We start from the raw sequence: 21,331 nt of genomic DNA, 5'->3' as shown, positions 1-21,331 counted from the left end.
AACCCTTACAGCCAGCTGATGTTTCGACGGGGGCTGGCTCGATGGGGACCAATTTTGATGTCAGTAGACATATTTCTCTTGTACCGCAGTTTCGTGAAACAGAAGTTGACTCCTATTTTAGCGTGTTTGAGCGGATTGCATCAACTCTTCACTGGCCTAAAGAGGTTTGGCCCTTGCTGTTACAGTGCAAGTTGACTGGTAAGGCTCAAGATGCTTGCGCTACATTGTCCGTAGAGGATAGCGTGAATTATGAGGTAGTGAAAGCTGCAATTTTGCGTACATATGAGTTGGTGCCAGAAGCCTATAGGCAATGGTTTAGAAGCCATAAGAAACATTCCAGTCAGACATATGTCGAATTTGCGCGGGAGAAAGGCATTTTATTTGACAAGTGGTGTGCTTCGAGTAAGGCAGAGGATTTTAAAACCATGCGAGAGTTAGTTCTTTTAGAAGAATTTAAAAATTGTATACCTGAGCGGGTTGTCGTTTATTTAAATGAGCAGAAAGTAACTTCTTTGTCTCAAGCTTCTGTCCTGGCAGATGAATTTGCATTAACGCATAAAAATGTGTTTATTCCTGCACGTTCTGAGAAAACGGTGTCTCTTCAAGTTAATTCGAGTAGTTCATCACGACCAAAATCAGTTAACTTGAAGTCAAAGGAAGATCGGGAATGTTTTTATTGCCACAAACCGGGGCATTTAATTGCTGATTGTTTTGTGTTAAAACGAAAACAGTCGAGTTCTGTACCTAAGAGTGCTGGATTTGTGAAACTGGTGGATTCTGTTAAAGTCGAACGTAGTGATAAGCCTGATTCTAGCTATGCACCTTTTCTGATGGAAGGGTTAATTTCCATTACTGGGAATTCTGCGGAACAGATAAGAGTTAAAATGCTGCGTGATACTGGGGCAATGCAGTCTTTTATTAGTGCAGAAGTACTGCCGTTTTCTGAAAATACTTTCTGTGGCAGTAATGTACTAGTACAGGGCATAGAGATGGGTCTCATTAAAGTTCCATTGCATCAGATTCACCTAGAATCAGAACTGTGTACAGGTTTTGTGAAAGTAGCCGTTCGTGAACGATTGCCTGTGAATGGGGTAGAATTTATCCTTGGCAATGATTTAGCTGGTGGGAAAATCATGCCTTTGTTGGAAGTTTTTGATAATCCAGTTGCATCAGATCAACCTGATGAACTTTTGAGTTCTTATCCTGACACTTTTCCAGTTTGTGTGGTGACGCGAGCTCAGGCTTGTAAGATAAATGCAGTGGATGATTTGGGTACATCTTTTATGGCACCTGTTTTTATCAGTGACGTTTTAGCTGATGAGAGTAAAGCTGTAGAGAAATCCCTTGTTCCGAGTTCCTTAAATATAAATCTGTCTGTGACACGCGAGAGACTTATTTCTGCCCAAAAGGAGGATAAAAGTCTTCAAAAGTGTTTTGTTGCTGCTGTTTCTTCAAAGACTGCTCAAGAGAGGAAAGTTACATATTATGTGGAGAACGACTTATTGATGCGTAAGTGGCGCTATGATATTGCAGATGATTCTGAATGGGGTAGTGTGTATCAGATTGTGATTCCTTCCTGTTACCGACAGCAAGTTCTATCTTTAGCTCATGATCACGATTTGGCGGGACATCTAGGAATTAAGAAAACTTATCACCAAATTTTGAGACATTTCTTTTGGCCTAGATTAAAAACTGATGTCACACAATTTTGTCGCACCTGCCACACCTGTCAGATCACCGGCAAACCGAATCAAGTCATTCCGTGTGCTCCACTTGTTCCTATTCCAGTGATAGGGGAACCATTTGAGCATGTTATCGTCGATTGTGTCGGCCCTTTGCCTAAGTCTAAGACCGGTAACCAGTTTTTATTGACTGTAATGTGTACTGCGACTAGATTCCCGGAGGCAATTCCATTGAGGAAGATTACAGCACCTGTTGTAACTAGAGCACTGGTGAAGTTTTTTTCTACGTTTGGTTTACCGAAAATTGTGCAGACAGATCAAGGCACTAATTTTCTTTCGAAGATCTTTTCTCAGGTGTTGTCCAGTTTAAATATTTCCCACAGGGTCGCAAGTGCCTATCATGCTCAAAGCCAGGGGGCACTTGAGCGTTTCCACCAAACGCTGAAGGCAATGCTCAGAAAGTACTGCATGGATACGGGTAAGGAATGGGATGAGGGTGTACCGTTACTTTTGTTTGCGATCAGAGAAGCAGTTCAGGAAAGCCTTGGATTCAGTCCTGCTGAATTGGTATTCGGACACACTGTCAGAGGACCCTTGAAAATGCTCAAGGAGAATCTTTTGTCTAATCCTAAAGTGAATGTGATAGATTATGTGATCAAGTTCCGTGAACGCTTGCATAAAGCTTGTTCAGTGGCAAGGGAGTCACTTGAAGTTGCTCAGAAAAAAATGAAGTGTCGCTATGATCGTAAATCTGTACAGCGTACCTTTAACAAGGGCGATCAGGTGTTGGTGTTGCTGCCTATGGTAGGGTCTGCTTTATCCGCACGATTTTCTGGACCGTATGAGGTGGTGAGAAAAATCAGTAATACAGATTACGTTATCGGAACTCCTGATAGGAAGAGGAAGACTCGTGTGTGTCATGTGAATATGTTAAAGACTTTTCACAACAGAGAAACTGTCCAGAATGTGTTACTTTCAGATGAAATTACTGTCCCTGTGTCATCTCCTGTTTTAGTAGCTTGCACGGCTGTAGAAATGACTGATCCTGAGGACGATGGAGTAATCTTACGTCACACTTACCAGCAATGTGCTCGACTTACGAATTCTGAGGTATTAACTAATTTTGCATTTCGAGTGTCTCATTTAACTGAACAACAAGGATGTGATATTATGCAATTGGTTAATGAATTTCCAACTTTGTTTAACGACGTACCTTCTCGTACTACAGTGTTAGAGCATGATATTGATGTGGATGGTGCTGCTCCGATCAAACAACATGCGTATCGCGTGAATACAGCAAAAAGAGCTCTGATGCGGAATGAAGTTGAGTATCTGTTAGAGCATGGATTTGCTCAGTCCAGTTATAGTCCCTGGAGTTCTCCGTGCTTATTAGTGCCAAAGAGCGATGGTACTGCACGATTTTGCACTGACTATCGAAAAGTAAATGCCGTAACTGTACCGGATTGTTTTCCACTGCCGCGCATGGAAGATTGTGTTGATAACCTTGGTTCAGCTTGTTATGTCAGTAAATTAGATCTGTTAAAAGGTAACTGGCAAGTTCCTCTTACGTCTCGTGCTTCTGACATCTCCGCATTTGTAACACCTGATAGTTTCCTTCAGTACTCCGTGATGGCTTTCGGCATGCGCAACGCACCAGCCACTTTTCAACGACTCATCAATATTGTGTTGGCTGGGGTGCCTAAGTGTAATGCATATCTAGATGACCTAGTGGTTTACTCTACTGACTGGTCAGAACATGTGTTTTCACTGCGAACTGTTTTTGAGCGTCTTGAGAAAGCATCGCTGACCTTAAATCTAGCTAAATGTGAATTTGGGCAGGCCACTATCACATATCTTGGGAAGGAAGTCGGTCAAGGTCAAGTGCGCCCAGTAGAAGCAAAAGTTACTGCTATAGTCGAGTTCCCTGTTCCCACCACCCGACGTGAACTCCGTCGATTTTTAGGGATGGCTGGCTATTATCGTGGTTTCTGCAAAAACTTTTCAACGATTGCGCACCCGCTGACTTCACTTCTTAGTCCATCCCGAAAGTTTTTATGGTCTGATGAATGTCAGTATGCTTTCAACTTGATCAAAGGTCTTCTTTGTAATGCACCCGTTTTAGCTGCACCAGACTGTGATTCTGCTTTTAAACTCGATGTAGACGCAAGTGCCGTTGGTGCTGGAGCTGTGTTAATTCAGGAAGGTAAAGATGGTATTGATCATCCTATCTGTTATTTTTCCAGGAAGTTCAACAGACATCAGTTGAATTATTCGACGATCGAGAAGGAGGCACTAGCACTCTTAATGGCCCTTCAATATTTTGATGTGTATGTCGGATCGAGTAGTATTCCAGTCATGGCGTTTACAGATCATAACCCTCTAGTTTTTCTGTCACGTATGTATAATCTGAATCAACGGTTGATGCGCTGGTCTCTGATTGTACAGGGTTATAACCTGGTAATCAAACATAAGAAAGGCGTCGAAAATGTTATAGCTGACGCACTATCTAGAGTTGCTTATTGCGGGATTTGATCACTGTTTGAACAACTATATGTTTGATCTATGCCATATAGTTGGTTCTTAAGGGGGGAGGTGTTACGCTCCACGTGTATTCTGTTTTCATTGATCTGTGCACGCCGGTGTATTGAGCACGTGTCGGTTGTTATGCTCATTATCTTCTCTGTCTCTAGTTTACTCTCTCTGCTCACAGGTTGCTGTGATTGGCCGAGTTGGACGTCAGTCATCATCAAGGCGCCGCTTCAGAGCCAATCGGAGGCTGCCCAGCTGGTTAAAACGGGTTATGTGTTCATTCATGCTTTCTCTCCGGAGCACACTGTGAACTCCTCTGTGGTAAATCGAGCGCTTTATAGCGGAATGAGTTTATCTGCTGTAAACTGAGGTTTTGACTGTTTCTGCCCGCCAATTAAGTTGTGTGCTATGTGCTTTGTGTTTCTAAGTATTTGTTACGCCTTAACATGGGCGAGATTAGTTTGTGTCTAGCTTTTTATTTGCTTTGAGATATCTGTTAAAACTGCCATTCTGGGAAGAGAACGCAGGTTTGTATATCGCGATATACACTGCACCCGTAGCCGATGATTTGTTAGACACACTAGGTAAGGAGTGAGCGCCATCCTTTGTATTTCTGTTTTATAGGTAATTTAGTTAGGGTGCCGGATGCACTGAAGATTTCGGTTTGTGTTCTACATTTTTGTTTTGGTTAGATTAGGTTTAGATTAAGGATATTTTTGTTATATTTTGTTCTTTCCTTTAGGCGCCACTTTTTGTTCTTTTCCCATTCATTGTTTGTTTGTTGTTTGTCTTTGTTTATATCACATTGTATTAAGCGCACATTATTGTTGTTTTGACTGGGTCCAGTGGCCTTTTGGCTTGTTGAGAATAAAGCCCAGTCTAATTTTCCCTTTAAAAGAGTCTGTCATGTGTTCTTCCACCATATCCCCACCTTCAGCAGTACGTTAATATATAAATGTTGCGGTACATGCCCTAGACAATTTCAAGTACGTAACATTGGTACAGTACCAGATAATGCTGGCAGTGTTTTTCTTGAAAGTATACAAGCGAGTGACATATTGACAACTGTCCAGAAGTGTGCTAATGAAAGAAATCTAATGATTTTACTGATATGAATATGAAATTGATAAAGCTAATTATAGATGTAATTATTGAGCCTTTTACCTTAATCTGTAATTTGTCATTTACTTCAGGGATATTTCCAGACTGCATGAAAATAGCCAAAGTAATTCCACTTTTCAAAAAAGGAAATAAATAAGAATTTTCTAATTATAGACCAATATCATTACTTCCACGGTTCACTAAAATTCTGGAGAAATTTTTTGCGATCAGACTGAATAAATTTCTAAATTAATTTAATAGTTTAAGTAACAGCCAATATGGGTTTCATCCTAATCACTCAACTGCTACAGCAATTATGGAACTAACTGAAGAAATTACCAGTTACCAAAATATCTTTGTGGATCTTCAAAAAGCATTTGATATGCTGGAACAAGGTATTGTTGTATAAATCATATAAATATGGTATCAGAGGTGTGGCACACCAGTGGGTTAAGTCAGTTTGTTGAAATGACAACATAAAGTCTAATTATTGTAATATAACTTGTGGGGTACCACAAGGATCGGTCCTAGGACCTATACCTTTTCTTCTATATGTAAATGATATTGTGTCTGTGTCTCAGTAACTTAGGTGCATTCTGTTTGCGGATGACACCACTTTGTTCTATTCTGGAAACAATATAAAATATGTCCTACATATCGTAGAGAATTTATTAAAAAAAAATTATGAAGTGGTTCAATGCCAATAAATATTAGCAAAACTTGATATTTTGTAGTTTAAAAAAAAATGTCGAAATGTCATGGTTTATTAATGCATTAGAAATTGAAAGGGCACATGAAATTAAGTTTCTAGGTATTATAATTGATGAACATTTGACATGGAAATCACTTATTGATAATATTAAAGTAAAGGTATCCCAAATAATAGGTGTGCTGCATAAAGTTAAAGATTCGTTAAATAAGAATTGAGTGTTTTAAGGCTCGTCTAAAGACTCATTTTTATTCTTTGGCTTTTAACTGTGTGTGAGTTGTGTGGTCCTTTTGTGGTATCTATTATTTGTATCTTTTGTGTTTGTAAAATGTCCTATAAAAATAAAGCGGATTGGATTGGATTGGATTGAATAAGTGGATACAGATAAGTTAATACTGCGGAGTAGCAGATCAACTTTATTGATGTAATTTTGTGTTTTGATGTCTTAAAGAGACGGCTGCATGAGACAGCTTAAATGCACTGGAACTGTAAATCATTTTGTGTTTATAGGGGGCAGACATTATAAGTTTTTTACTTCTTTCTGCTCCTTTCATTCATGTTAAATGCTGTTGTTGCATTTGCAAAACATTATAGTACAAACATTTTAGTCCACAAAACTGCAGCAATGCTTAAATTAAGCTTTCTGAAGCAAAGAGGCTTTCGATACATGTATGAGGTTATTACAACAGGCTTCATTTACTACCATCATCTGCTGGTCAGACAGAAGAAGTGCATTGTAATGAAAAGGACGAGGAAGCAAATGCAAAATAAAGTGCAAGCATAATTTAACGAATATGATACAGATGATAGAGGAACCAACAGGACAACTGGATGGAGAGAGAGAAAGTCACGGGTGACCAGGAAGGAGAGGTGGAACTGGACAGCAGGAGAGCATGATGCAGGAACTGAGATGGGCGATCCGGTGGAGAGGTGAGTGGATGAGGTTCCCGGAGTGAAGCGATCCAGCATAACGAAGAATCAGCCAGAAACAAGCGCGAGAAAACAGGCATGAAGACAGGAAGCTTCAAACAATGATCTGACAAACACAAAACGAGAGACAGGCCAATAAATAGGGAGCAGGTAATAAGTGGCAGCTGTCACTGATGAACAGTTAACGGAGACACCCACATGAACCGATCAGTGCAAGAGACACACATAACTCCACCCACATAGTGATCAACAGAGACAACAGTTCTACCAACCATGACATGCATCTACTGTGTCCCACTTAAACTAATACTTTAGTGTCTGTTTCTTAAAGAAGCCCTTGACAACATGCTGAAATGAGAAAAGTTGTTATCCAAGCTATTATTGTAATTTGTGTATAGCATCATTCATCAACTCTCTGACTTCATCTTCAGTTATCTCTGTTCTTCAGATATCAAAGACATTTTCCTCCATCTGAATCATTTGTACATACTGTACCTGTTGCTGTTTCATTAAAATGCATTAATACATTTAGCAGTACATAGAATCACAAACCCTATAGAAAAGATAATAGGCAAAAAAAAAAACATATAATAATTATTGGTCCCAAAAAATTACCAAACGTATCATGAAAGAAATCATAAAATAGTAGATTATTATTATTGGCAAGCATTGGGTTTAATAAACAATGACAAGTTGATTTAATGGGTGATTTAATCTGACGGAGCGATACTGATGAAGCATAATAAACCCTAAATCCAGCACAGAGGGGTTCAGTGAATGTGGTGTTGAATGTGTGTAAGTGTGTGAGTGTGTGTGTGTGTAAGTGTGTGAGTGTGTGTGTGTCAGAGACGCTGTAGAAGGACAGAGAGCCGGCCGAGACATCCACATACACTCCTACTCTATCAGACCGTAGTGAAGGAGCCGGTAAGTCAGTCCTGACATTATTGTGCCAGACAGCAAATCCATTATCGGTGCACCACAGACTCCAGGATTTGTCATTGTATCCAAACTGGCAGTTACTTCCTCTTTTCCTGCTGATTTTCCTTTATATGTGACTCCTATATTAACCCAGCTACTCCATTCAGTCTCCCAGTAACAGCGTTCAGTCAGACTCTCAACACTCAGAACCTGCTCACAGTGCTCAAATCTGTCTGGATGATCAGGATACAACTGACGGTTTTTCATATGTTTCACTTTCCTGTTGTCCTTATTCAGACAGAGACGAATGTATGTCGTGTTTGGATCCAGTGTGAGATCAAAAGCATCTGAACACACAAAAGAAATTAGAAGTACAACACAATGTATAACACAAGAACAATTAATAGTGTGTGTGTGTGTGTGTGTATATGTACCAGGTAAATCCTACGTTGTGGGGACCAAATGTCCCAATGAATTATGAAAATCCAAAGTGCATGTGTGTGTGTGTGTTTGTAGACCTACACTGTCGCAGTCCTGCTGTCATTCTGTCTCTTCCATAATCCACACTATAAACACACAAACACACACAACCCTTACGAAAGGAAAATATATTTACCAAAATATTTCTTAAAATATATTGTAATATATTATTTTCCCTTTTTATTTTCAATATTTTATATATTTGAATACACTTAATAATATATTGATGATACATATATTATATAATATATTGCAAAATATACAAATGATTGCCGCTTTCAATAGATTGCAATATATTGGAAAAAAATAAATATGTATAAGAATATATGCCTAATATATTACATGATATTTTCCAATATACTGCAATATATTATAGGCACATAATTACTATCACAGGACTTTACCTCGATTGATCAGTTGTTATTAACCATCTTCAAAAAACTGCTCAAGTCACATTTCTTTCATTAATCTTACTGATACTAAAACACTACTTTGACCTTCCACTTAAAAAATAACAATTACAAAGGAGAATAGATTGAAATAGAAAACATTGATTTTAGATTTGTAAATATTTTACAACATTTAAGTTTTTGACTTTAGCCTTTGCCTCACAAGTCACCAATGAAAAATAATTAATCTTGCATATAAACGATTGAAAAGTTGGAACTTACAATAGTCTTCTGGTGGACACCGGCAATCAAGTAATGCGGCTTTCGAGCGTCTCAATGTCAATTTTATTCTCTCAGAATCTCATCTTTTGCTTCTGAGAAAGTAAGAAGGTAGTGTACATCTCTGTGAGAGTTGTGGGAGTTTTGTCATTGCTCTCTCGAGCCAGCGGAGGCTGAAGAACAGTGAGAGAGATCCAGCAGAAGATGGGGATTTGGCACATGATGTACAGACTCCAGGAGTTCCTGATGTGACGGATGATGTTTCCAGCAACCTCAGTGTCACTGGCCTCACTGTTTTAATGGATCCAGTTATCCAGCCGCTAAACACTTCCACAATAAACTCCACGAAGGTGCAATTTATGAAGTTTAATCATGAAAAGTGTGAAACTACAAAAAGAAAAATACACAAACATGAATTTCACAAAAATAGATAAATCATTAAATAAATGAGCATTCACAAACACACAAGGCAAAGAACCAACAACAATACAGTTGAATCAACAGGATAGATTAATACTTTGCAAGCTTGAGTAGAAAAAGATAACAAACATGCTGAATTAAATGCTACATTGCATAGCACAAGAAAAACTCAATGCTCACTTAACAAAATCAAACAGTCACTTACAGATATTGCATTTCAAAAGGCTTTGATAAACGAGATGAAGATGGATGTCTGCAACCACATGGAGTACCTTGCACAACTAAACCACTGAAGGAATATGGCCTACTTCCTCTTTAAAACAGGAAACCATTGGAAAACCCCAAAATAAGTATCAAAATAAAAGTCCTTGTTGAAACTGAAGTTTAAAGTCCAGCACACTCCCCGCCTGGGGTATGTAAAGACCTCACTTTAATTTTTTTTGTACTCCAATATCTTAGGAGGAGTAAAGCAGAACCACTTCTGATATAGGGCGAACAAAGTTTTTCTGCATGCCTTCTCTGATAAATTTCAGCTCCACTTTCCTCACAAGACCATCTTTACTAGGTAGTGTTTTTGCAATGACAGCCATAGGCCACTGATTTCTCTCTGCTTGGCTATCCTTCATCAACACAATGTCACCTTCCTTGAGACAAGGCTTCTTGTCTTGCCACTTCTGCCTACTCTGTAGAGTGGTAAGATACTCACGACGCCATCTTGTCCAAAATGTTTCTGCAAGGTTTTGAACTCTTTTCCACTCAGCCTTGAAAAGATCATTATCTGTAAATTCGCCAAGAGGTGGAGGGATCGAACAGGTTTTCTGGGTCAACAGAATAGCAGGAGTGAGTATTAAAGGAACTTCAGGATCTGAAGATACTGGCACGAGAGGGCGTGCATTAATTATGGCAGAAACTTCTGCCATAAGGGTTACAAGAACGTCGTGTGTGAGATACAGGGACTTTCTTTCAAGCAACATACAGTCAAGAATACGTCGGGCTATACCCACCATCCTTTCCGAAGCACCTCCCATATGTGAAGCATGGGGAGGATTGAATATCCATGTACAAGCATGTTGTTGTAGATACTTCTGAAGATCAGAGCCTGAAGTTTCCTTCTTCATCTTGAGCTCCTGTACTGCTCCAATAAAGTTTGTGCCACAATCAGAGAGTATCTGCTTAGCAGGTCCCCTTATTGCAAAAAAACGTCTCAAAGCATTAATGAATCCGCTTGAGCTCAATGTCTCTACAACTTCAATGTGCACTGCTCTTGTGCACATACAAGAGAAAATGACTGCCCATCTTTTAGAATTGGAGCAGCCTCCTCTTGTGCGGCGAGAAACAACCTGCCATGGTCCAAATACATCGACTCCTACATATGTGAAAGGTGGAGCCACTTGAAGTCTTTCTGCGGGCAAATCTGCCATCTGTTGGAGCTCTGTAGGACGACGAAGCTTTCTACATGTCACACACTTGTTAAGTAGACTTCCAATGCATCTTTTGGCACTCATCAGCCAATACCCTGCTGCTCGTATTGCTCCCTCAGTAAAATGCCTTCCTTGATGCTTGACTGCTTGATGGTAGTGTCTAACAAGCAAAGTTGCTATGTGATGTTTCCCAGGAATAATAACAGGATTGCATTCTTCCTTCTCAAAACCTGCCTGGGCAATACGGCCTCCAACACGCAGAAGGCCTTTATCATCCAGAATAGGATGAAGTTTCAGTATACTACTTTTAGGTGAGAGATTGCATCCTGCTTTTATATCACTTAGCTCTTCTGGATAGGCTACATTTTGAACGCTCTTTAGAATAACAATCCTGGCCTTTTCCAACTCTTCATTTGTAGGGCTGTTACTACAGAGATGCCATCCACTACATCTTGGCTTATTTGTTGAATGGGAGAATGACTGGGAGATGTGGCTTAAATGAGCGATCGTTCTAATTAGCTTACTCAAGCTGGAGAAGCGTTCAAAACGCTCAGGAGTCAGGAACTGATTAGGCACTTCAGTTAAACATGAAATCACTTGTGGTCGGATTTCTGGATCTACTTCAAGATCAACAAGGTCATAATCCTCTTGAAGCAAGGCGTTTAAGGTTGGAGATTTCAAAAGGAAATCTGGCCCTGTAAGCCAAGTTGTACTACTGAGACAATCAGCTGATACAGATCTAGACCCATGGTCTGCAGGATTGACATCTGATGGAACATAGTTCCATTGGCTAGGAGTAGATGACTGAAGAATTCGTTGGATTCTGTTGTTCACATACACATAAAAGCGTTTTGTTCGATTATGAATATATCCAAGAACAACCTTACTATCTGTGTAGAACTGGATACTATTGAACTGCAAGCCTATTTCTTCTACAACCATATCTGCGATCTCAACTGCTAGAACTGCTGCACAGAGTTCCAATCTCGGAACAGTCAGATCTGGCCGTGGTGCCAACTTTGTCTTTCCAAACACAAAGCCAGTATCTGCTTGGTCATTTCGAGATGTGGATCGCAGATAAGCTACAGCTGCAACAGCTTTTACAGATGCATCTGCAAATATACACAATTCCCTTGACTGAACCTCAGAAGTAGGAAAAGATGAGTAAGTTCGTGGTATCTTTAGATCTTGCAAATTTTGTAAGGAGTTCCTCCATCTGATCCATTCTGGCTTTATGTCATCTGGTAATGGAAAATCCCAGTCTTCAGCCTGCATTGAGAGCTCCCGAAGCAACAGCCTACCTTTGATGGTAACAGGAGCAATAAAACCACATGGATCATATAAGCTGTTTACAGTTGACAGTACACCTCGCCGTGTGAATGGCTTATTGTCGTCAATAGCTTGGAAAGTAAATGTATCTGATGCCAAGTTCCATGACACTCCTAGGCTACGCTGGACTGGAGTATCTTCAAAGAAGAGGTCAACATCTTTGATATCCACAGCCCGATCTTCAGGATGAAATGCCTCAATCACTGCAGGTCGATTAGAGATTATTTTATGTAGTCTGAGGTTTGCTACTGCAAGCATGTCTTGAGTTTGCTTCAGAGCACTAATTGCTGTGGTTTCATTGGGGAAGGATTTCAGAGCATCATCAACATAGAAATCATGTTCAACGAACTCTTTAACTTCACTGTCGAAGTTCTTTTCTTCCTCTTTGGCCGCTCTATGCAAACCGTATATGGCAACAGCAGGAGAGGGACGATTGCCAAACACATGTACACACATTCTGTATTACACTATTTCTTTACCAGGGTCATTGTCTTGGTACCAGAGAAAGCGCAGAAAATCTCTGTGATCCTTTCTGACTAAAAAACAGTGGAACATATGCTGAATGTCAGCGGTAATCGCCACTGGCTCCTTACGAAATCTTAGCAACACTCCCAGGAGGGTATTGTTGAGATCTGGCCCCTTAAGTAGGATATCATTCAATGAGACTCCATTATAAGGTGCACTGGAGTCGAAGACCACACGGATCTTGTTTGGCTTCTTCGGATGATATACACCAAACAAAGGCAGATACCAGCACTCTTGGTCTTTCCTGAGTGGGGGAGCAATTTCTGCATGTCCGTTAGAGAACATGTTGTCCATAAACTCAAGAAAATGGGCTTTCATCTGAGGACGTTTGTCCAAAGTATGACGAAGTGAGGATAGGCGGTTGTAAGCATACTTTCTGTTATTTGGAAGCCGCCTTCTGGGAACTTGAAATGGCAAAGGAGCCACCCAGCCATTGGATTCATCCTGATAGAACTCTTTGTCCATTAAGCGTAGAAACCTGTCATCGTCCACTGACAGTGCAAGCTTGTGATCTCTGGATGTACGGACAAAGATTGATTGGCCTAGCTCCTCGCTTGCACATGTTGCTAAAGCACCTACACCTTTTGATGTAAGATGCTCTTGAAACTGAAGCTTGGTGCCATACTGCTCTTTTATGTGGAACTGACTTTCACAGGGCCAGAAGAAGCTGGGGCGGCCACTTTCAAGTATGGAGGTCTTAAAAACATCTACATGAACAGGTCGATGAGCACCTCCAAGACATACATCTCCAATAACTACCCATCCCAGATCTAACTTTTGAGCAAATGGAGCGTTGTGTGGACCATTAATCTGTTGACGGACCTTGTGGACCCTAATGAGGTCCCTACCAAGGAGGAGGAGGATGTTAGCATCTGGATCTAGGGCTGGAATTTCATCAGCAATATCCCTGAGGTGACTGAAATGACACGCTGCATCTGGGGTAGGAATTTCAGAACGAATGTTAGGAATCTGATTGCACTCTAGCAGTGTAGGAAGATGAAGGCTTACACTCTTATCCAATGATTCCACAATGTAGCCACTAGCTCTCCTTCCTGTTGTCTCTGTTAATCCAGTAATGTCTTGAGTGAATATGGAAAAGAAGATCCTTCAATTTGAAACTCTTCAAAAAATTCTGTTCTTGCCAATGAGCGGTTGCTCTGATCATCCAGAATTGCATACATTCTTCTGGATTCTGATTTGTTACCCACAGGATAGATATTAACCAGACAAATCTTGGAACATGCTCTAGCACTCTTTCCAACTCCACACACTTCAGTACATTTTGATGTTACCTCTTGATTGGTTAATTCACTTTCCTCCCCGCCATCTCCTAAGACAGGAGAGACGGTTTTCCTCCAGGGTGCTGGACCAGGATGTAAAGCGGACACATGACGATCACTATCACATTCAGTGCAGTGGATTTCAGCTTTGCAGTTTTTTGCCATATGCTCTATTGAAGAGCAGCACCTGAAGCATACTGAATGTTCCTTAAGAAACTGTTTACAATCTTCAAGACTTTTTGCTCTAAAGCCTCTGCATCTTTTTAATGGATGTGGCTTGTCATGGATGATACAATATCGTTGAGGATCAACAGTCCGTATCCTGTCCGTAGCATTTCTTGTTTCAGACATGTTGACTTGGGTTTTATGAACAGCTATAGAAGCTTGCCTGAATTTATCTGATCTATCTCGATTTTCTTGTTGTGGTGCTGAAGGAAAAATGGCAAAGCTGGGATCCGTTCTTGTTTTAGCTTCTGAACGAATAAAGTCAGCAAACACAGAAAATGGTGGGAAGGCCACAAAATGTTCTCTCTTATACTTCGATCCATATGATATCCATTTTTCTTGGATATTATAAGGGAGTTTTCCTACAATCGGGCTCACTCCATGAGCGGTGTCAAGATAAGACAACCCAGGAAGATAGCCATCCAGCTTGGCTGCCTCCAGTTCTGCAAGCAGGTCTCCAAGATCACGTAGCCTATACAGATCTTTACCAGATATCTTAGGGAAGCTTTCCAATTTAGAGAAGAGATCTCTTTCAATTGCCTCTGACGAACCATACATTTCCTCTAGCCTCTCCCAAGCCATTTGTAGACCTTCAAAAGGGTGCCTAATATTAACTGATTTTAGTCTTCGTACCTGTTCAGATGATTCTCTACCGAGATATTTGATGAGCAGATCCATCTCTTCCTCTGGCTTAAGGTCAAGGTCTGCAATAGTACTTTTGAAAGATGATCGCCAAGCCCAATAATTTACAGGTTTATCATCAAAAGAATTCAGTCCAGAAGTTACCAACTGACTGCGTGCAATGAATTTGGCCAGGCTGTAAGTGTCTGACATGTGCTCAGGACTACACTGTAAGCTACGGCTAGAAGCTTGGTCTCTTGCATAGTCTGCAGTGCGTTGGAGGCTGATCTCTTTGGAAAACTCTGATGCTGATACATGGTCAACTTCTGTGAAGGCTGCTGCTAGAATTTCTGCTTCTGCTATGGCCGCATCTTTTTCTTTCTCTTCTTGCAGTGCCTCTAGTGTTGCTTGAAGTCGGGCTTGTTCCACTTTAATCTCAATTTCTTTCTTTGCATGAGCCGCTCTTGCCTTGGCTGCCTCTGCCCTCGCACGAGCTTTCGTGACCGCTAAACTGGCTGTAGAGCTTCTTGATGAGGTGGAAGCTTGAGAACTTGAGCAAGCATCATCACTTTCTTTGTGCATGCGATGGCGCAGTGATGATTTAGATTCTCTTGAAGACATGATCTTTGTGTAGACTAACACACAGAGATATTCCTTTATCTCTCTAATAGATGCAGTTGTTAGACAGGCATCCCCTCCATCTTTCCAATTTGCTGCTTATCTTTTCACTGTCACTGGCCTCACTGTTTTAATGGATCCAGTTATCCAGCCGCTAAACACTTCCACAATAAACTCCACGAAGGTGCAATTTATGAAGTTTAATCATGAAAAGTGTGAAACTACAAAAAGAAAAATACACAAACATGAATTTCACAAAAATAGATAAATCATTAAATAAATGAGCATTCACAAACACACAAGGCAAAGAACCAACAACAATACAGTTGAATCAACAGGATAGATTAATACTTTGCAAGCTTGAGTAGAAAAAGATAACAAACATGCTGAATTAAATGCTACATTGCATAGCACAAGAAAAACTCAATGCTCACTTAACAAAATCAAACAGTCACTTACAGATATTGCATTTCAAAAGGCTTTGATAACCGAGATGAAGATGGATGTCTGCAACCACATGGAGTACCTTGCACAACTAAACCACTGAAGGAATATGGCCTACTTCCTCTTTAAAACAGGAAACCATTGGAAAACCCCAAAATAAGTATCAAAATAAAAGTCCTTGTTGAAACCGAAGTTTAAAGTCCAGCACACTCAGGACTGCTGTTTTTGGTGAAGTACTGCTCTTTCTGCTCATCATTGAATCCTCGCACCTCTAACACCTGATCAATGTAGTCTCGGGGTATCAGACCGGCTGCTGCTGGTCTGGATGTGATCCAGATGAGAGCAGAAGAAACCAGATCTCTCTTGATCAGGTTTGTAACAATCTTACTCACTGTTGTTTTTTATGCACATCTGTTAATCTGTTGCCCTTTTTAAACCTTAAAGGAAAGTGACACTCATCCAGTCCATCAAAAATAAACATGAGCTTACCGTCATCTTCAGGAAGAGAGGATCACTAAAGAAGTATTTGTTCAGCAGTCCCATGAGACTGCACTTTGTTTTAATCATGTTCAGTCTGTGGAATGGGAGTGGAAATATGAAGAGTATGTCCTGGTTTTCTCTTTCTTCAGCCCAGTCAAGAATAAATTTATTAACAGAGATGGTTTTTCCCACCCCTGAGATGCCTATAGTCAACACTTTCCTGTTTTGTTCACCCGTATCACGATGGCTTTTAAAAATGTCCTTGCACTGGATCTGTGTGTCTGTCTCAGCAAACTGACGGGCAGCTTCGATCCTCATCACCTGATGTTTATACACCTTTCCTCTGGTCACATTCTCCACCACATACAGATCTGTGTACATTTCTCCCAGATCTTTAGACTTGTACTCCTGCAGGAATTTGATTTTCAGTCTGCGGCTGATATTTCTGTAATCATGATGAGCAGCTTCACTGTCCTCTTTAGCTGAGCCTTTGAGAAAGAGGAAAAGGATGTCAAATAGTAAGTGATTTATGGTACTGGATATGAGTGTGTATTGGTTGTTATTGAGTGAATGTGCTCAATAATGTCCAGTATGGTTATGGACACCACCACAAATGGCTGTCCCCACAAATAGTGCCCTATTTAAATGGATAGTTCATCCAAAAATGAATATTCTGTCACTAATTGCTCATCCTCATGGTGTTCCAAACCCATGAGACCTCCGTTCATCTTCAGAACACAAATTAATATGTTTTTGCAAACCCGAGAGTTTTCTGACCCTGCATAGACAGAAAGGGAACTACCACGTTCAAGAACCAAAAAGGTAGTGAGGACATCATTAAAACAGTTCATGTGACATCAGTGGTTCAACCGTTATGGGGCAATTTGGACACTGTTCGTGTATGTTTCGCTTACACACTTCAGGTTTCTCAGTCGCTACTATTGAGCGGATGAGTTGAATCAGGAGTGTTAAATGAGGGAAACATACACAATGTGCAGTGCTGGAGCCAAGAGGACAAGAGCCCCCACATTAAATCATCACATCTGCAAACAGTCAGTTATTTAAAAGTGTGTAAAAATATGTTTTAAAACAAATTCAACATATTACAGTACCCTTATCAGTCTTTGTTGGTTCACTGTGTTCTGCAGGGTTTATGCTGTAGTATATGTGTACTGTGCTTTTATTAACATTTCCAATGAATACAGGAGCATTTATTCTTGCACCTTTTACAGCATTCAGACCAACATTGACTCCAGTGTCACCTCTCGTCAGCACTGGAAGAGAGACAATGAGACATATATGAGCTTCTTACAGAGATTTCATGATATCAGAGCTTTGATATAATAATTAATCTCCATATCACCATCCTCGTGTCTGTTGTCTAACTGTTCAGTGATATTGTCCTGGTTCATCTTTCTCAGGATGTTCAGTGTCCTACCAAACTCTTGATTTGATGGGAATTTCATTAACTGGAAAAACAAAAATCCCAGGTGAATTGCTCTTCTGCGTTTTGACGTCATACCTGCTGTGCTCTGTAAAAACATATAGAAACGTTTTGACTGAATTAAACATTGAGACAATAAACTATTTTGGTAATATTTCACCAGAAAAGTTATTTTATAATGTTATGCTAATTGACATGGCCTTTATCACTTTATAGATTATAAAAATAATTCACTTATCTTTTGAAGCAACTATTTGTAACCTAAGGAACTGATTTAGTATTGATACCAAGGTTCTAGATTCTGGTTTCATTCCGAAGACAACATTAGCTGCGTTTCCACTGTCGAGCTTAAACCGGGCGTGCTAGTGTGTGCCAGGGCCAGTCGCATTTCCACTGTCTCTTCCGAGGCTTGATTGTGCCTCGTCGGGGAACGATCAAGGGCTTTTTGCCCCCTGACGAAAACCTTGGACCAAAGCGGGCCAGCTGGGGCTAGAGGAGTGGTTATGAACAAAGGCGGAGTTTCTGTGCATCTAGAGATCGTCAGCCGCGGATCATTACAGAAAGATCACAGCTATAACACCAGCATTAAAGACTTTTTAAAATAAGTTGATCTCAAAACTCACTTTCAGCGAATGTTTGTAATAACTTGATCCGATGTGGATTATAATCACAATACAAGGCAGAAATATTTATAAGTCATGCAAAAGATATGCACGCTAAACATTAACGTTACCATAGTAAACATGATAAATGCAACCACTTGGAGAAATCAGACGTCAGCTTCTTATTCTCTATCACAACTGGTTTTTCAAGAGTGTCAAAATTTGCTGTCAAAACACATGTATACATCTTATTTCATGTATGTTGTACACTGATCGAGACAGACAGATATGCAGACAGTATTTGATAATCGGCAGCAGACAGGAAGTATGAGGGGACACTGATGAAAGGATCAACACTGATTACTGAATGATAAGTTACAGAAATGTGTAATGTATAATAAGGAAACCAACACTTTCTATGTGTACAAAATGTGACATTTGTTTGATAACATCAGCATGACTAAACAAATTATTATTATTATTATTTTTTGTGATTTCCTTTATTTATTTGTATTCATTTTTCATAAAGTTATTACTTTCAAACATAGATTTGCTTTGTTAAATGTTTTGAGATCATATTGAATTGTTTGCTATTGGATTTCTGAAATTCAGTCGAAATCAAAAGTTCTGTACTGTTTGCTCTAAAAGCTTTCTGTAATCAATCATTTCCACTCAAGGTTACAAGGTGAGCGTGATTTCACTTTTAGGGTTTGGAGCTTCGATATCTTTGTAAATCATCTATCATTTCCCACTGATTTTAGGAAAAAATTATGGATAGGGTTAGGTTTATGGGTAGGGAATGGGTTAAGTCTGTTTTTTTCGGACAATAATGTTGATCCAGGATCATCTGAAGATGTTGATCCAGAAACATTTCTTACTTGGCAAAATCACGGCGACTCAAGTTACAGCATGAAAACATGTAGAGTTATTATGCCGCACGCAGTTGGAATCAGCTTCCAGAAGAGATCAGATGTGCTAAAACACTAGTCACATTTAAATCTAGACTCAAAACTCATCTGTTTAGCTGTGCATTTATTGAATGAGAACTGTGCGATGTCCGAAATGATTGCACTATATTTTCACTGTTTTTTTTTAAATGTAAAATCACTTTCTAACTGTTTTTAAATTCATTTAAAGAAAATGTTTTAATCATTTTAAAAGTTTTAAAATTGCTCATTTTATTTTTGTTATTATTTTTCTTCATGATTATTTTACTTTCTTTTATGTAAAGCACTTTGAATTACAATTGTGTACAAAATGTGCTATATAAATAAACTTGCCTTGCCTAATAAAATAAATAAAATTTTTGTGGCTGTACTGACCTTTTTATATTAGCGGTGATTTGCAAGTTAGCAGAGGTCGGGACAAGTCACACATGGTCAAGGCAAGTCTCAAGTCTAAATCATCAAGTCTCGAGTCAAGTCTCAAGTCACAGTTCAAATAAATCAAGCAGGTCAAGTCAAGTCAAGCGTTCACCCTAAGCAAGTCAAGTCGAGTCCTGAAAAGTTTCAAGTCAAGTCAAGACAGTAAAATAAATAGAGGTAAATTTTGTTCAATAAATATTTATTTTTGCACAGAAAATATGAACTTGTATACAAATATTATGTATCTTATTCATTATACATTTGCTATATATGAATCATATGCATATCTGTGCTACATTAATATCTAATAAAATTAAATTGTGTTGTTTACACAATCCAGTCGTCTAATTCAATTTAATTGAAACAGTCTAAAATGTGTTGCATTTACAGAAAATAAGGTTTGCCAAGACAATGGAACTAAGCTGTAAACTATAGTGTCCGGTTCACGAACGAATCGTTCGATTGAACCAGTTCACCAAATCGAACTGAATCGTTTGAAATGGTTCACGTCTCCAATAAGCATTAATCCACAAATGACTTAAGCTGTTAACTTTTTTAATGTGGCTGACACTCCCTCTGAGTTCAAACAAACCAATATCCCAGAGTAATTCATTTACTCAAACAGTACACTGACTGAACTGCTGTGAAGAGAGAACTGAAGATGAACACCGAGCCGAGACAGATAACGAACGAACGATTGACTCGTTCTCAAGTCAAGATCCGGTTGCATCGGTTTTCGGATCACCAGTACACTGAACCGAGAACTGTTTCCTTCGGATGCGTCCAGCATTAAAATTCAGGTTATGCCACTGTTATAGCTAAATTCCCCAATACATATATTTATAAGACGTATCAGTAATGATAATGATCACATTTCTAATAAGTAAACAAACATATGCAACCAAGGCCAAATTATGACAAACATAAAAGATTAATTCATTAACGTACATTAGTAATCGTTATAGATCTTAATGTAACTAACTATAAAGAGATTACTTAATTACCTTTCTTTGTGGTTATTGAAATGTCGAATTAAATTTGATGCTGTCGTGTGGGATATTCTTGCTTTGCATATTTTGCATCTGGCAAATCTTTTTTTATCGGAATGGTCCACTTCAAAGTCCTATTTGTGGAGCTCAACTAATGTCTACCATGTTTGATGCGGTTTGAATTTTGCAGCGTTAAAGGCACAGACGCTGATTAGTGGTGCTGATGTCACAATATATATTTTTTTTTATTATTGTTAATTTTATTGCTGATTGTTTATTGTACATTCAAGTCATTGTCAAGTCTTCCACTTCAAGTCAAGTCAAGTCTCAAGTAACTTGTCCTCAAGTCAAAGTCAAGCAAAGTCATTTTCATACTTTAATCAAGCAAGTTGCAAGTCCTGAAAATTGTGACTCGAGTCAAGTCATGTGACTCGAGTCCCCCACCTCTGCAAGTTAGTCTGTAAATTGTCAGAATGGCTTATTTGCAAATGTAAATAGAGACACCTGTATTTAACTTTTAACTTTTTTTTTACTACTGGTAATATGACAGTT

The 21,331-nt window shown here is 39.4% G+C and overlaps 2 protein-coding genes and 1 pseudogene across 3 annotated transcripts in view; 1 reads left to right on the top strand and 2 right to left on the bottom strand.

Moving 5' to 3' along the window:
• The window catches only part of LOC113039050 (zinc finger protein 501-like), an 847,435-nt gene that overhangs the window by 38,393 nt on the left and 787,711 nt on the right, over positions 1-21,331 (bottom strand). The gene's annotated exons all lie outside the window — the stretch shown is intronic.
• The window catches only part of LOC113041008 (microfibril-associated glycoprotein 4-like), a 49,510-nt gene that overhangs the window by 24,845 nt on the left and 3,334 nt on the right, over positions 1-21,331 (top strand). The gene's annotated exons all lie outside the window — the stretch shown is intronic.
• On the bottom strand, positions 7,622-17,792 carry LOC113108699 (NLR family CARD domain-containing protein 3-like; annotated as a pseudogene).

Source organism: Carassius auratus, chromosome 1, assembly GCF_003368295.1.
Source record: "Carassius auratus strain Wakin chromosome 1, ASM336829v1, whole genome shotgun sequence".
NCBI lineage: Eukaryota > Metazoa > Chordata > Actinopteri > Cypriniformes > Cyprinidae > Carassius > Carassius auratus.
Note: the sequence above shows the minus strand (reverse complement) of the source record. Positions and strands in the feature narration are given on the sequence as shown.